We start from the raw sequence: 17,936 nt of genomic DNA, 5'->3' as shown, positions 1-17,936 counted from the left end.
TAAACCTTTAGCAAGATGTTCCAAGAAAACATCTAACATGACATCATCCATAGCTTGAGTCCAAACTAATCTCCCTTTTTGATCGCGCGTCTGGGTGTTTGAGGTGTTTCTTGTGTTGCCATCCCTGTTATTATATGATCATAACACATTCATTTCTACAATACATGTTATTAAAAAACTAAATACTACATAGAAATTGAATTTAAAAGATTCATAAATCAACCCATAGCAATTAACTGTTGCATAAATATCAAATACATAAATAACTAAAATAATATAATATACAAATACATGTCGATCACTCTCTTTGCCTACGAAACATATGATGCTCGGCCCACATCCTCTGTAAGTTTGGTCCTGAACAACTTCCACTCATCAGTTGGCCTTAGTGCACTATAATCATGACCTTGGTTGTCCATATCTCTAGGTTCATCCACATTATTCGGTTCATCCCATCCACCAAGATCGCTAGGATCAGCCACTCGTATGAAATTATGTAGTATACAACAAGCTATGATCAAATCAACTTGTATATCCACATTGTAAAAAGGGGTTATCCTCAAATAAGCAAACCGTTGCTTCAAAAGTCCAAAAGTGCGCTCTACTACATTACGCAGTGAAGAATGTCTAAAGTTAAATAACTATTTCTCGTTCTGTGCCGCCATTTCTCCAATTTCAGATAAATGATACCTTGTTGCTCGGTACGGAACTAAGAAACCTGGGGCAAGTGGGAAACACCTAAGTTATATTTACCAGGTGGAACAAACAACCTCTCCCTTGGATGGTTTAGAGCAGCTCTCAATATCCGACTATCATGGGCAGTACCCTCCCATCCGGCCAATACATATGATATTTTCATATCAAATGTACAAGCCATTAGAACGTTATGCGCTAAATTTCCCTTCCGGTTCACGATAAGCGTGGTTGGTCTTCTATAGGTACCATTGCGGGATAAAAGTACCATCGATTGCACCAACGCAATCCTACATAAAACAAGGGAGGGAAAACTAATTAAAAACTAATAACGTTGTACTTTAAGAGAAATGCTAGCTGGGTTTAAAGGCAAGTATTAACAACTCGATGTACCTTAAAATATCTCATGGCCCAAGGTTTCGGATCACCTCCTGTTGCTGGGGAGTTTGTTTGACCTGCCTGTCTTATGAATTCCCTCCCAAGCCTCAATACGGCTCGCAAAACTTTATGAAAATGTCTGTGGATTGTTTCTTGTGACCTTATCAAAGTCCAAGCAGCAGGCGCCACACGTGTATCGTGGCCTAAAATATAAAGAAACATTGCCACTTGTTCTTTCACAGGAACCCACCTACTAGCAGTCAAACCTCTTTCTTGAAGTCGTTCACATAGATTATTAAAGCACACTCTATTCAATCGGAGCATTTTATGACAATTATTATCATTCTCTGAATACAGCCTCTCAAGGGCTAGGTGTCTCTCGTAGTCCCGATTTCTACGTGGCGCCCTATCAATAGGCCTATTCTCAAGAATGTGTAACACTACAAAATATGCAGCAATTACACACAAGTATGCAGCTATTTCGCAATCATCCATGTTCCTACGACATAATCAAAACATACAATTTCATACAATATATATCAGAAGGTTCTTGAATTAGTATAAGAAGTTTCATACAACATACAATTTTGCAGCAGTACTATAGAATGGAATAAAATGTTCTCAATATATGTTTATCAGTATTTGCTTTGATTGAATTTCCACCGCATCAAATTACCAATGATTCAAAGGCATGAACTAAGCTAAAATTACATAATTTTGGATCACATAGCATATATGAGTCCATTTTTATTGACTAAATCATGGCTTTGACAAAGTACAATGGTATAAAACGATTTCAAACTCGTGAAATTGGAGAATTGGGCTATTCCTCCACCTACAAGTATCAGAAACTCTAGACGAGAAACAGAACAACAAACACGACTTCCACACTACCCATATTATGAACAACAACCCACGCAATATCAACAAGATTCAAGAACCACTATTACCTACAAACACAAAATCAATTACCACCAATTTTCCCCCTAAGCTTAACACCAAGAACTTTTTCCATTTTATAGCACTTCTAGCGAAAGAAGAAGAGGAATATCATACATACCCTATATAAAAATAAGGGTGTGCGTTTAAGTCCCACTTAATCACAATGTGTCCTTTTGTACGATCTTATGATGAACAACCTGATTTGGGTAAGTCTGGGTATGATGCTTTGCATATTGCTACTTTGCAAGGGCACCATGGTGAGTGATTGCAGTTTCCTGTTTTTTTTTTTTTTTTTGTGTGTGAGTTAACTGTTTTTTGTATCGAAGTTCCTAGGCCTAATTCAGCAGACCAAATTTTAAACTACTAATATTTTTTTGTTCAGCATATTTGGTATGTTTGGGTTGGAAAACTTTGATCAAGTTGAAGCGTTGGTCCAAATGTAGCAAAGAAAGACATGGTTTTGATATACTAAAGTATGCAATTTTGAATGTTTATAATATTTTTTTTGTTTGGTTTATAATGTTTATAATGTAGCAGCAGCACATGGGATTCACCATATAGTTTGGTTTTCATTGTTTGGTTTATTGTGAAAGCACGATATTTCAGCTTGACCACACATGACCTAAAAACTTAATAGTGAGAGTGAAAGCGAAAGCAATTTGTAAAGTATTTGCAAGTTGTATTAAGTACTAAACTCACAACTACCCCTCTTTTAAATCGTCTCTACATATTTCGTATTCAACACGATAGAAGAATTTCGCTATCAAAAAAAAAAAAAAAAAAAAAAATAGAGGTAGTTACCTGAAATTGGAGATGAGGAGAAGTGATAAAGTGATGAAGACAAATGAAGAATATGAAGAAGGGGGCGGCTCCTTTTTCTCTGGTTCTCTTTGGGTTCTTTTTTTTTTTTGGGGGTTTTTTTTTTCCTTTCCATAAAAATTTTAGGTCTATAGCGCGGACACAAAACCATTTCCGTTTCCCCAGTTTTATTTCTGCACGGACAATAAGTTTTCCTTTCCATAGGCAAACAAACAGCTACAAAACTACGGAAAAGGTGGACCACACCACTTTTCCTTTCCTTTCCCTGGTCTTTCCTTCAGAACAAACAGGCCCTAGATATATTAGCGAAAAAAGAAAATTAAATGGTTATTGAGAATTGGGTATACTGTTACTGACCCGACAATTAATGTTATAGCATGTTCATGAAAACACAAAAAAAAACACCAAACCAAACACCAAATTTGCCAATATTTGGTTCCAGGTTTGGTGCTGTATCAAATCACTTACGCAATCCGCGAAATTTTTCCAACACCGCATGGGCTTGGGCTTCTATGCGGTTTTTCTAAAATCGCGTGGGCTTGGGCTACTAAATGGGCTTCTATGGCGTGGTTTTGGCAAAACCGCGCGGTTTTAGACCGCGTGCTCTCAATGAGAACAACGGGCAAAAAACGGCTATATCTTTCTAATCCTATAAATTGAAACACTCAGACCATAGTTTTACACTCACTTCTTTTCTCTACTCTTAAAACAATAATGATTAGTCAATAACCAAAATCAAAATCTAGAGGGACTTCATGGATACAAGAAAAAGATAGTGTAGTAGGAAATGAGCAAAAGTCGAACAATTTTTGGGCTAGAATTCTAAATGCATTTCATGCAAATCTAGGAAGAATGTCCGAACGCAACTTGACGGACATGAAACACCGTTGGACTCTCATTCAAGCTAATATCAACAAGTTTCATGCTATTCTTTCTAAGATTCGAGCATCTCCTCCAAGTGGCTATAATGACAACAATATGATGGTAAGTATTTACTTTTTATTTGTTATTTTGATTCACAAATACATTTTTCAATTCTAATTTAGTTTTTGCTTAATTGGTAGGTTGAGGAAGCAATAAGTGCATATGTGATGCATAATGGGGTTTGGAAGTGGATGCAATGCTATAATATAGTGAAAGACTCACCCAAATTGAAGAGGCTACAGTTGAGAAATGATTTGCATCCCACCAAAAAGTCAAAGTCAAACAGTGGGGAAGGAGGTTCATCAGTTCTAATATCAACTGCGACAACTCAACCAATGGATTATGATCCACACCAAGTTCATGGGCTTGAGGATAGGCCTCTTGGAAAGAAAGAAGACAAGAAAAGAAGGTAAAAAGAGAAATAATAAGGTGATTTTAAATTGGAGGAATCCGCTAAGAAACTTGATGATTTTCTGGTGGAACTTTCTAAAACCACCAAAGAAGGCTATAAATTGGAAGCTCAAAGACAATTGAAGAAAGATGAGATGGAATTCGAAAAACTTCAATTGAAGAAAAGTTCGATGGATTGAAAGCTCCAAATCCCAAAAGAAAAACTTCAATTGAAGAAAGATGCGCTACGAGTTCGAGAAGATGAAAATGATGCGAAAATACTATGAATGAAATTAGAAGGATTACCCGAAGACGAGCGCGAAATTTGGCAACTCAAAAGGGCAGAAATTTTACAAAAAATGAAGAATCGACTTGGCAATATCACTTTTAGTAGTCAAAGTAGTGCATAGTCTAAATTTGAGTTTGTATGTCTTTTAATTTGAGTATTTTAATTTATGTCTTTTAATTAATGACGTACTTTAATTTGAGTTTGTATTTTGATTTTAATTAGAATGTACTTTAATTGAATATTTTCTTTTAATTTGAGTTAAGTTACCTTAATTTAAAGTTGATACTTTTTATCATTCTAAAAAAAAATTCGGCAGAGTCTACTTTGTATTTTCAAAATTCTCATATACACAAATCCTTTCATAAAACTACAAATACATAGAAATAAACTTGGAACACAAATACATAGAAATTGAAACTATAAATAAACACAAAGTCCAAATGAAGTGCAAATAGAAATAGAAATTAAGTTTGACCACGCCGCCCACGCCACTCCACAAATGCTCGACCAAGTCATTCTTCAATCTATCATGAACAACTTTTGAACTAACCCTCTCGACGCCAGATGCCCAACGAGATAGAACAAATTGGCGTTGATCTTTAGATGCACCTTCTCTACTTGGTATTTCCAAATCAGGAATATACTGCAGGATATCCGTTTCACGTTCATCTTCCACAATCATATTGTGTAAAATGATGCAAGCCCTCATAACAGTAGCCATGTTCTCCAAATACCATAACCTGCACGGATTCGCTAAAATAGCCCAACGCGACTGTAATATACCAAACGCCCGCTCTATGTCTTTTCTAGCAGCTTCTTGCTTCTTTGCAAAATGTTTGTCTTGTGCAATAGTCGGTTTAGCAATCGTTTGAATCAAGGTGGCATAATTAGGATAAATACCGCCAGCCAAGTAATAGCCCATATAATGATGGCCATTCACAGTGTAGTTACAAAGAATAGCTTCATCATTGACTATATCATCAAATATTGGTGAGCGGTCAAGCACATTAAGATCATTGTGAGAACCCGCCATTCCAAAAAAAAGCATGCCAAATCCACGCGTCACGATTGGCAACTGCCTCCAAAATCACTGTTGGTTTATGCTTATGGCCAGTGTGAGACCCTTGCCACGCGGATGAGAAATTCTTCCATTGCCAGTGCATGCAATCAATGCTTCCTAGCATTCCAGGCCATCCGCGTTCCTCAAACTCTTTAAGCAAACGTTGAATAGCTCCAGCATTTGGTTTGCACAAGTATTCACCTCCAAAAATTCTAATAATTCCATCACAGAAATAGCGCATGCATTCATGAACAGTTGGCTAAGCAACATGTAACATATCATCTACTAGATCAGCTAAAGCCCCATAAGCAAGCATTCGTATAGCAGCAATTACTTTTATTTTTAGGTTAATCACAAACTTACCCGCACTATTAACTTTTTGTTGAAAATATGGTACATTATGATTAAGATGATTGAAAATACGAGTAAATAATGACTGCCCCTTACGAAATCGGCGTCAGAAGTCGTGGTCACGAAATATAGGATTTGTGCTGAAGTAGTTAGCATTTACACGAGCCAGTGTTGCCTCGTACTGACGATTTTAACATTTTCTTCCTTTCTTCGAACCACCATGTGGTCTATAAGAAGACTCCGATTCTTGCTGACGTAATAAACTCAGACGATGTCGAACCAAAGGTAGAGCAATAGCCACTAATTTATGAGTTTTAACTGCAGTGTTATCATTTGAAAAGCTCGAGCTTGAGCTTGATGAAGAATTAGAAGAAGATGAATGATCCATTGAAAAATCGTCAAAAGTTTTGGTAGTGTTTTTTTTTTTTTTTTTTACTCAAGGAGATGAATTTTGATGAGAGGGAACATGAAAAATGAAGAGAACCTCGCATGACCAAGAAGGTTAAATGGTTATAGCACGCGGTTTCTGGAAAACCGCGCGGTTTTAGCAAAACCACGTGGGCTTGGGCCTGTCAGATGGGCTTCTATGGCGAGGTTTTGGGAAAACTGCGTGGACTATATGGCGTGGTTTATCCAAAACTGCGTAGTTTGATGTCAAAAATTTGATGTTGCTCATAAAGTTGCTTGGTGTTTTTTTTGTTTGGTGTTTTTTTTGTTCAAAATTTTAGTGTTTTTTTTGTAGCTCTCCTAAAGATGCTCTTATTCACTTTTCAACTCGACCGGTCCCGTTCTTCGTTTTTAATTGCTCCTAAATGGTTAGAAAATTAATTAAACACCGGTTTTGCTATAAGTAAAAAGTTAGACAATTTTTGACTTGATGTTTGTGAAAAAGAACTCATAAATTAGACACCAAACTTGACACGTTGATAAAAAACGTCATAGATATTTATGACGGCTAGCCTATAACAGTCAACATTAATATCATGTGTCATAAAGTGAACGGTAAGTATACAATTATTAGTCACAAACTTGACATATTGATAAAAAATGTCAAAGATATTTATGACGGCTAGGCCTATAACCGTCAACATTTGACATCAAGTGTCATAAAATTAATGGTGAGATAGAAATAATAACGGCTTATACGGAAGCCGTCAAGGTAGAAAAAAAATAGCCATCATAAAGCCATTTTTTTAGTAGTGTCACTATATCATATCCTAAACGAGAATTTAGGCCCTCTTTAGATCGATATAGCCAAAAATTCAAACATATAAATTATTTTTCGCTAGTCGCCCTTCTGAACCTTTCTTTAGCCTTTCATAAACCATAATTCCTTTACCCTTTTATAAAAACAAAACAAAATAAAAAATCAATCTACCCATTTTAGAATGAGTCTGAGAATAGGATGAGTGAAGAAAAGGAAAGAGAAAAACTTATGTAAACAAAAATTAGTTAGTTGCTTCTGAAAAGAAAAAGAAAAGAAGTTTTCATCCAAAGAAAAGAAAAGAAAATAAAAATAAAAATAAAAACAAAATAAAAACTCCAAAAATAGAATAAAAAGAGTCAAAAAGCCAAAATAAAAAGGCTAAGGATGGAAACAAAGTGTAGAAGCATAAGAACAAGGTTTTCTCTAGTTACAGAATATGAAGATTCTATTATCTTAGATTTGTTCTTTTTGAATATCCATTTCCTTCATTCTTAAACCATCACCTAATTCCCGCAATACCTAATAAAGACCTCTAGCTCAATTAGGAATAGGTTAGTGTGATAGTAAGTGGCAGATGTGTTTGATCGACTTCGGCTTCCTTGTGTTTCATTGAGATTGTAAGGTAAAGTGTGCCCACTGCACACTGGAGTAGCAAAATTTGAGTGGAAAAATCAGAGTGTTTTTGTCTTGACATTTATGTGAGGACCTACTTAAGGACGCTATTCCAAAGTTTCATAAACGGACTTGTTAGTGCATTACATAGCATTACTCATTGTATATATATTTATTTGTAGATAATTGGTTATTATACATATATTAGCTTAGATTTCAACTTGATTATTCTGTATTTATTGCTAGTGAGATAGATAGATATTGAGAATAAATAAGTGTAGAAATGTGCCCCTTTTGTGAGATAAAGGAGCAAGGGTTGGTTGCTAAGAAGTTCTATGATAAAAGGTCAAGATTCAAGGAAAAAAAGCCTTTTTAAAGTCCGGTCAAAGCTGAAAAGTCAAAGTTATCGTGGAAGAAACATTGTACAAAAGTCAGCAGAATTTCCGAAGGCCGTATCTTTGGACTCAGACCTCGGAATTAGGCATACTTTATGTCAAAACGACCGACTTGGAAAGATCTTTCCAATGGTCCAAGCCTTGACCCAATCAGGGAGCATAAGTAGACGAAAAAGGCTTTTGAAGTCATTTCCAGCTGAAAAGCCTTTTGTGAACTGAAATACTGAGGTTTTGGGCTCGATTTTGCGGCCCAAAACATGGCTCCAAGCCCATGCACGAAATTGTGAATCTGGTCTCTTCTATATCAACAGACAAAAGCTTAGCTCTTAAAAAACCTAGTTCTAGATCAAGAAATTGGTTTAAATCTTAGTTTTGGTACTTAGTAAATTAGTTTTTAGTTAGTTTTTTTAGTAGTGAATGATCAAAATACTTAGTTTTAATTCATTAAATTAGTTTTTATAGATGAATCTAGTTAGTTGTCAATTTTATTAGTTGTTAGAACAAGTTTTGAATTTTAGAATAAAATACTTAGTTTATATTTCAATATTTAATTTCGAATTTAATTCTTCATTCATAGATTTAGTTGTTTTAAATTGATAATTAGTATTCATAATCTTAGTTCTAAATTAGTTTTAAATTCAATTTAATCTATTTTGAATCTTAGACTATTGTAAATTAGATTAATAAAGTTAAGTAGTTATTCAATAATGACTTGTTTTGATTGTTCTTGTTTTAGAAATGATAGCATAATGATTCAAGGCTAAAACCTCAATTATAGGGGTTTGAGGAAGCCTTGATGAAACTTGATTGTTGTTAGCAGAGAATTGTTTGTAATACTCTATTCCATTCTAGAAAGCAATTAGTTTATCATGACAATGGGTTTGATTGCTTCATATGCTAGTTGTTAGTTGGTAGAGATTACCATGAACAATTAGGGATTAGAAAGACCCAATTGCTATGCGAAAGCATTGCAATTCGGATTACGACAATTCTTCACTAGTTAATTGAGTCGAATCAAGGTGGAATCAAATTCACCTAATTCCTCCTCATATTGTCAATTTAGTATAAAATTGTTGTTATTTCATTTATCGCATCTTGATTAGTTGAATTACCATCGTAGTATAATTCTAAAGAACTAGGAGTTGAACAAATTCTCTACTCCACTTATTGCAATAACATCGAGAGTGTAGAACTTTGATACTTTAGAATGGAGAATTAGTTTTAGTTTTACTTACGTTTGAGTTTCATTGCTTTTTCGTAGGTAAAACTATCATTTTACCTTTTATCAATGAATAATTCACCCCCTAAAAAAATCGGATTAGCTCATGTTGATGTATGAACAGTGATTGTTCGAGGTATGAACAATATACTCCAATAAGTAAGTATGATTGTTCATACTATATACAATGATTGTTCATACTATATACACCGGGTCGTTTTGGTTGGATCGGATCGTTTATTATTTCTCGTCAAGGGTATACTTGGCATTTCATCTACCTGAGCTGTTTTCAATTTCGCGTCAAAGATATACTTGACCTTTCATCTACCCGGTCTTTGTTAGTGATTAAAAATCTGTATATCAAAGTTTACATGCAAAAGTTCAAGTTCATTGTTGCAACTTGCAATGAGCAACTATTTTGAGACTAGCGAAAATATGTATAAATAATACCATGATCGTGGGCGACGTTCAAGAAAGCAGTTCCATGATGAGAGAAATGTAACTGTGCAGATTGTGCGCTTATTAGCTACAAATGCAAGGGATTCTGGACGCCCTAAGCACACATCAATTTCAATTTTGACTGCTTAATGGCACCTTCATTTACCTCGGATCCAAAGCCTTAAAACTTTAGTTAACAGGCCCCCCAACTACAGAAAATTTCCCGAAACTTAAATTGTCCGCATAATCAGTTTTCAAGTAACATTCCATAGGAAATCAAGTTGAAAAGTTATATACAAGCACATTGATTTTTTATGATGGATAACAGTGAATAAATAGCATTGCAAGAAGCTTAATTTCTTTCACACCTAGTACTTCGGTTTCCAGCAACATGCCTCTGGTATAGAGGGATTACACACACACACACAGGAAAAAAAAAAGACTCTTTGAAGAAAGCAAGCCATAGATCATTACTGAAAACCTAACGCCAAGGTACATACAAGTACAAGGGAATACAACACTCCAATTCACTTACATTTGGGAGGGTCACTTTCCTAAGCATACTGCATACTGTATATTCAGGAACACCACTACCAAGCAGACATTATGGGAAAGTTAAAACCAACTCAAACGGGCACAAAAAATTCATCCAAAAGCTTGAGCAAATGTATTTACTTGCGCTAAATATATATGTGATGCTTAATCAGTATATTGATGAATGCAGAATTGAAAACATGCACGTTCTTCAACCACACATCAAAAACCAAAGCTTCAATTTATGATGTAGAACTCCTTCCACTACTCTAAAGAGATTTCACCAACCATTTTCTCTCAGTTTTTGCACTGTTTCCATTACTTATTGCAGGAGGGATGAGTCTACTAGAGCTATCTTCATCCTTAAGCACTAGCAGCAAATCTAGATGTGGAACTTACAAAGGTAGGTGCAGATCCTTAAGATCGAAAGGCAGTTACGGATCCTACTGTTCCAGGCCCAATAGGAATTCGGTAGCTTATCCAATCCTAGCCTTCTATAATTTAAACCTACCTGTAAAAGCATGATCTGTGTTACCATATTTATGGTGATCTTGCATTATACTGCGTATATTCTCACCTGTGTATTAGCTGTAGATTGCTACTGTCGTTTCCTAATTTATCTTGTAAGCATATTATTTATACCTCAATTGAGAAGAATACACACACAAACTTTAATATTCTTATATGGTATCAGATTTGGTCTTACGACCTTGATCCTAACCTAGCAGCTTTTCTTTACTGCCGCCGATTTCTATCACCACCACTGCCCTACCAATCCTTTACTTTCTCCTTCAGTCACAATTACTGCTGTGTTTCTTTGGGATTGCTACATTTCCGCTGCTCTCTTACTGATTTCAAGTCTCTGTATTTCTTACTTGTTATCACGTCATGTCGACTAAAGCAACATCTGAAAGCACCGTTACTAGCTCAGCTTCTTCAAGCAGTTCTCGTGATGGAGGATCTCACTTCTTTGTGTCCCGAACATCTCCCACTTAGTAACGGTGAAGCTAATAGATTCCAATTATCTTCTTTGGTGTAAGCAGATTCATCCATTTCTTATTGGGCAAAAATTTTGGCGGTTCATTGATGGCTCTTATCCATCTTTCCCCTGTTGGTAATGCACCTCCGACCTTAAACCCCGAGTATATGTCGTGGTTTCGCACATACCAAAGCTAAGTGAGCATTATTAATGCCACTCATTCTAAATCAATTCTTTCATTAGTTGTGGGTAAAGATACATCACAACAAACATGGAAGTGCCTTGAGGATCACTTCTCTGACCTTTCGATTGCAAATGCCTCTCTTTTCCGTTTTCAGCTTCTGGACATTAAGAAGGGGGATCGTTCTATTTCTGAGTATCTCCAGCATGCTAAGGCGTTGGCAGATTCCTTGGCTACCATAAATGAGCCTATGTCAAATAATGATTTGGTATCTTCTATTCTTCGTGGCCTTCCATCAGACTATCATGTGCTTGTGACTGCAACTCTACACTTTGGAAACCTACCAAAATTTCCGACTCTTAGAGCTCGTCTTCTCTCCTACGAAGCATAAATTGCTAACCCTTCTCCACCGCCTCAAATGGCACTTATGGCTACTCAGTTTCATGGGCACTCTGGATCAAACAACGGCTTTCGTGGTTCTGGTCACAGTAACAATAAAGGAGGTAAGAGCCACAATTAATCGCAATCGCAACAACAATCACAATGGTTTTGTTACTCGCTCAAGTGAATTTATTTATCGATCACTTGCTTCTGGTCTTCTTGGGCCTGCACCTGATTCCCTCTGTCAGCTCTGCCAAGGAGCTGGGCATATTGCGTCAACTTGTCCTCATTTACAACAGCATGTTGCACGCTCTTCCTTAGTTCCAAATAATTTGCACTCTGCTTTTGCCGGCTTACAAGTTTCTTATCCGGGCTATCAACCAACATAGTCAGCCCCTCCTACTTGGTATCCCGATACCGGTGCCACACATCATATGATGGGTGACTCTCGAGCTATGCGGCACCTGGCCCCTTATGATGGTTCTGATGATGTACTCCTTGGCAATGGTTCCCAGCTTCCTATTAAGCACACTGGTAACACTTCGATTTCTCTTGGTTCATCCTCATTCAAATTGCGTAATGTCTACCACATTCCTGCTATGCGTACAAATCTTTTGTCAGTTGCACAATTCACTAAAGATAATAATGTTCAATTTTCCTTTTATCCTAATGGGTTCATTATTTCTGACTTGAAAACTGGTTCTCCTTTGTTTTAGGGCCAAAGTAAGGATGGCCTTTATCCATTATCTTTTGCTCACCCAGTTCCACGTGCGTTTGCCGCTCAGTCCTCCTCCCTATGGTGCAATCGCTTAGGACATCCATCTAGTAAAGTATTATCGTTTATGGCGTCAAATAAAATGCTTGAGTCTGATTTTCGTTTTACCAAGTCCTTTTGTAAAGGATGTGCATTAGGAAAATCCACACATCTTCCTTTTGTGAGCAATAAAATAAGTGCCACTATTCCCTTTTATCTTGTTCATTCGGATGTTTGGATGTCTCCTGTAGAATCAATTTCTAGATTTAAGTACTACCTTTTATTCACTGATGATTATAGTCGTTACTCATGGATATATCCTATGCGTAGAAAATCAGAAGTTTATAAACACTTTAATACTTTTCTCGCTTTCATTAAGAATCATTTTAACACCACTATTAAGTACTTCTAAAGTGATGGGGGTACTGAATACGTTAATGAGTCCTATGTCTGAATTGTGCAACACTCTTGGAATTCACCATCGTTTGTCTTGCCCACACACACCAGAGCAGAATGCCCTTGCTGAACGTAAACATCGCCAAATCTCTGAAATGGCTCGCATTCTTTTAGTGTCTAGTAGTGTACCTCCCAGCCTTTGGGTTGAGGCTATTTCCACAGCGGTATTTCTTATCAACCGCCTTCCTACTCCTGTTCTAGAATGGGCGTCCCCTTTCTCTCACCTCTTTGGTTGCACACCTTCATACACCAATCTCCGCACCTTTGGGTGTGTTTGTTATCCTCATTTGGGTGCTTATTTCACTAACAAACTATTGCCCAGAACCATTGAATGTGTTTTCTTAGGTTACAACTCTCAACACAAGGGGTACAGGTGCCTGGACACTGCAACCAACAGAGTGTATGTCTCTCGCCATGTGCGCTTTGATGAGTCATCCTTTCCATATGCGCAACATCAGCCTTCTTTGGCGTCCCAGCAGTTATCTCATTTATCTGATATGGCATTTGTACCAGTTATCACACCAGTTCAACCACCGGGCTATTCCAAGCTGCCACAACCAAGTGGACCTATCCAAAGTCTGGAATATATCTCTCCTAATCCAGTGGCAGTCTCTACCCACGCCTTGCCATCTGATTCTCTAACAGACAATGCCAGTCTTGAGCAGGCCAGCAACCTCCATGCTACTCCATCCCATACTCAGAGTCATCGTATGACTACTCGTCTACGAGATGGAATAACCACTGGTCCATACAGATGGCACTGTGCGATATCCTTTGCCTCGTGCTTTGACTGCTCAACTTAATTCTTCTAATGAGGAGCCCACATGCTACTCTCAAGCTGTTCGCCATCCGGAATTCAATGCCTTGATTAAAAATCAGACGTGGACACTAGTCCCTCCTTCTCCACATCAAAACACAGTTGATAACAAATGGGTCTTTAGCCTTAAGCTTAAGGCAGACGACTCGGTTGAACGCCCCAAAGCCCGCCTAGTTGCGAAAGGCTTTCACCAACAACAAGGTTTTGACTACGATGAGACTTTTAGTCTAGTTGTGAAACCCACAACCATTCGTACAGTGATCAGTCTTGCAGTGTCATTTGGTTGGTCCTTGAGGCAATTAGATGTGAAGAATGCCTTCCTACATGGCCACCTTAAGGAGACATTCTTCATGAAGCAACCATCCGGTTTTGTTGATCCTAGTCGTCCTCATCACGTATGTAGGCTCCACAAAGCCATTTATGGCCTGAAACAAGCTCCATGAGCATGGTTACAACGTTTCAGCAACTTTGTTGTCCAATATGGATTCACTCAGAGTAAAGTTGATCACTCTATGTTTGTCTTTCGGCATTCATCCCATATTATGTTTTTTCTTCTATATGTGGACAACATAGTGCTGACAGGAAATACACCTTCACTGATTTCATCATTTATCACAACTCTTGGAAAAGAGTTTGAGATTAAGGATCTCGGACCTCTTCACTACTTTTTGGGTCTTGAGGTGTCTTCTTCTCGTGTTGGCCCACATCTCTGTCAAACGAAGTACACTATCAATCTTTTACGTCACAACACTATGACTGAGTGCAAACTGATAAGCACCCAAAAGTGTATTATGAAACCCCATTGAGACATATAAATTTGGTTAATTATGTGTTTAATAATCATGAAATAAATATGTTTTCATCTTTTATGCGGGTATTTGCGATAAACATGGAAATATTGGTTAAACTCAAGCGATAAAAGCACCGTGAACGGCGATATATGAATTCTTCCAAATCCGCACAAAAGCATCAAACTTCCAAAGCTCCTACCTTTCTCGACCCGGGACTCGAATCGACAAGAGAGCCGCTTTCATAATCAATCGAGGCGATGAATTCTACGATAGGCGGGAAGTTGTAAAACTGCCCAAAATACGGACCGCCATCGATCGCATATGGACCCACTATGCGGGGCCACAAGATTGGATGAGTCATCAATCATGGAGCATGTCAAGACAAAAATAACAAATTATTGGTGCAAAGTTGACACCTTGCATGTAATAAATTAGATTAGGTGTTAATAGTGAAAAAAAAAATGTGTCACTTTGTTTTAATGTGGTGGATAAAAATGAATTAATGTGGTTTGATGATTCACGTGGGAGGAAAATGAGATTTCTCTCAAATGGAGAAAAAATTAGACAAGGGTGGGGACACTCCATTTACTCCCTTTGACTTATTTTCCTCCTCACATGGCATTATTTTAATTCCTTAGTGGAAAAAATCATAAGTTAGTTTTTTAGTTTTTGTAAGAAGCTTGTAATAGTTTTAATGGAGGAAACACTTGTTTTCTTCTAGAAAATAAATATATCAGTGAGTTTGATTGTTTATCTTCTTCCTTTCTCTATCTCTTTTTTTTTTTTAGTTTATAAATCTTTGTCCCAAGGATCATGAGCTAACTTCCTTTTTGGGAGTTAATCCAACTCATGTGAGGGTAAATCAATTTTTGTTGGTTTGGTAGGTTGTTAGGAAGAACAACTAGCTCTACACCATATCCCAAAATGATAGTTGGTGTAGTGTCTAGTTAGGAATCAAAGCAATGAGCTTAGAGATAAGTCATTGCTTAGTTCCACTTGCTAGCATGTGTGAGCTCTTAAGTGAGCCATACATGCTAGGGATCAAATTTTTTCTTCCATTAGGGGCTTGTCTATGAGTCTAGGAAGGATCAAATAACCTTTTTCAAATCAACAACAAATGATAGTTTCACATGAGGAGGATTAACTCTCCACCTTTTCTTTCAAATCTCTATTTTGGTATTAAGTGCATGTTTTCAAACTTTAATGTCTTTCTTAATGTTTGTGTAGGAAGGAAAACCAAGCATTAATATTATAACCTTACTCCTTAGTTCCCTTTATTGTAACATCCAATTTGTAGTTGTTCTAAACTTTAGGTTAGTTCGAATCCTTATTCCAACTTCTACGAAACGAAGATCGTGAGTAAGGAACCTTGAGTGCTTTTGCATCAATTTAGAGAGTTCAAACCTCTAAGTAGTAGTAAACAAGCATATATCACAAACCATGTAGCACACCCTTGAGTGCTAAGACTCAGCTCTCTTGTCTTGATGGTGATCCCCTATCTGACGCTACCGAGTTTCGTCAATTGGTTGGCTCACTTCAGTATCTGACACTCACTAGGCCAGACATTGTGTATGATGTGCATCACGTCGCTCAGTTCATGAGTGCACCACGTACCACTCATCTTATAGCTGTTAAGCGCATTTTGCATTATTTTAAAGGAAGTGTGGATTATGGATTGGATTTTCAAAGATCCACGGGTACTTTAGCACTACATGCCTTTTTCAGATGCTGATTGGGCTGGCTATCCAGATACACGACGCTCTACCTCGGGATTTTGTGTATTTTTATGTTCTAACCTTATTTCGTGGAGTGCCAAGAAACAACTTACTGTCTCCCGTTCTAGTGCCGAGTCAGAATACCGTTCCCTTGCCCAAGTGTGTGCTGAGACAGTATGGATCACACACCTTTTTCGCGAACTTCACTTGCCGGTTTCGACATCGATTACACTCTACTGTGACAATCTTAGCACTATATATATGGCTTCTAATCCTGTTTTTCATGCTCGTACTAAGCACATCGAGCTTGACTATCACTTCATTCGTGAACGTGTTGTTGGGAGATTTCACTAGGCCCCCATACATATGTATGAATCAACTCAAGCTTGTTAGCTTTCGAAGTTTGACCCATCTTATGAAAACTCACCCGCTTCTGCTTTCCAAATATACAGTTCTCACAGAAGTCAATTTCAGTCGACTGTAACTTTGGGAGTTTACCAGAAGAGTGAAGGATTTGCACTCCTTTCTCACTCATGTGACCAAGTCTGTAGTGCCAAACATTCGGATCCTCTGTGCCATGTGCCACGGCAATCGACTCACAACCATGTGTAGTCATATAGAGAGTACCATCTTTCTTACCATTTGCAACAACCATTGAACCATTCGAGACCTTCCAAGTGTTACCGATGAAGACTGTAACAAGTCCTTCACTTGCCAATTGCCCCACAGAAATCAAATTCTTCCTCAAATTTGGAACGTGTCTGACGTCCCTCAATAACCATGACGAGCCATTCATCTTGACATGCACGTCACCCTTGCCGACAATGTCACAAGGTTGGTCATCATCGAGAAAGACCGTTCGAAGGTCACCTTCAGTATAGTTCTCAAAGAACTCTCGATGTGAGGTATCATGGAAAGATGCGCCGGAATCAAGTACCCAAGACTCCTTCTTATGCTCCATCGAACATATCAAAGCATCATCTACCATCTCAACAACATTAGCTTCTTGATTATTTTTCTTGTTCTTATTAATGTTGTTGTTGTTTCTTGGTGCCAGGCAATTGCTACTATAGTGGCCAGGCTTACCACAATTGTATCATATAACTTCACTTATATCTCGAGGATTGTGTTCAACGCTTTGCAATTGGGGGGCTTGAGATTTCGATCTCCCCCTCCCCTTTTTCTTACCATGACTCCTATATGAATTTCTTCCTCTACATTCAGTGCTCAATGCCGACCCTGAAGTTGAAGGACTATCCTGTCTCCAGATTTCCTCGGTTAGGACCATACTAACAATGTGTTCAAACTTCAACTTGGTAATTCCCGCAGAGCCACTAATAGCCGCCATAGTCGCCTTCCAACTTGGGGCAATTGTTCAAGTATCGCAAAGGCTATCACCTCATCACTAAATGTAATATCAACTGACTCCAATTGCTCCTTAGTTTGGTTGAATTCATTTAGGTGATCCTTGAAGGAGGTCCCTTTCGACATTCTTATGCTAAAGAGCTTGGTGATCAAATAAACTTTGTTCGCGGCCGAGGGTTGTTCATACATGATAGTAAGTGCCTCCATGAGAGACTTCGCCGTCTTCTCGGTTTTAATATTGAAGGC

The sequence above is a fragment of the Coptis chinensis genome, chromosome 4 (assembly GCF_015680905.1).
Source record: "Coptis chinensis isolate HL-2020 chromosome 4, ASM1568090v1, whole genome shotgun sequence".
In the NCBI taxonomy this organism is placed as follows: Eukaryota; Viridiplantae; Streptophyta; class Magnoliopsida; order Ranunculales; family Ranunculaceae; genus Coptis; species Coptis chinensis.
This window is presented reverse-complemented; position numbering follows the sequence as displayed.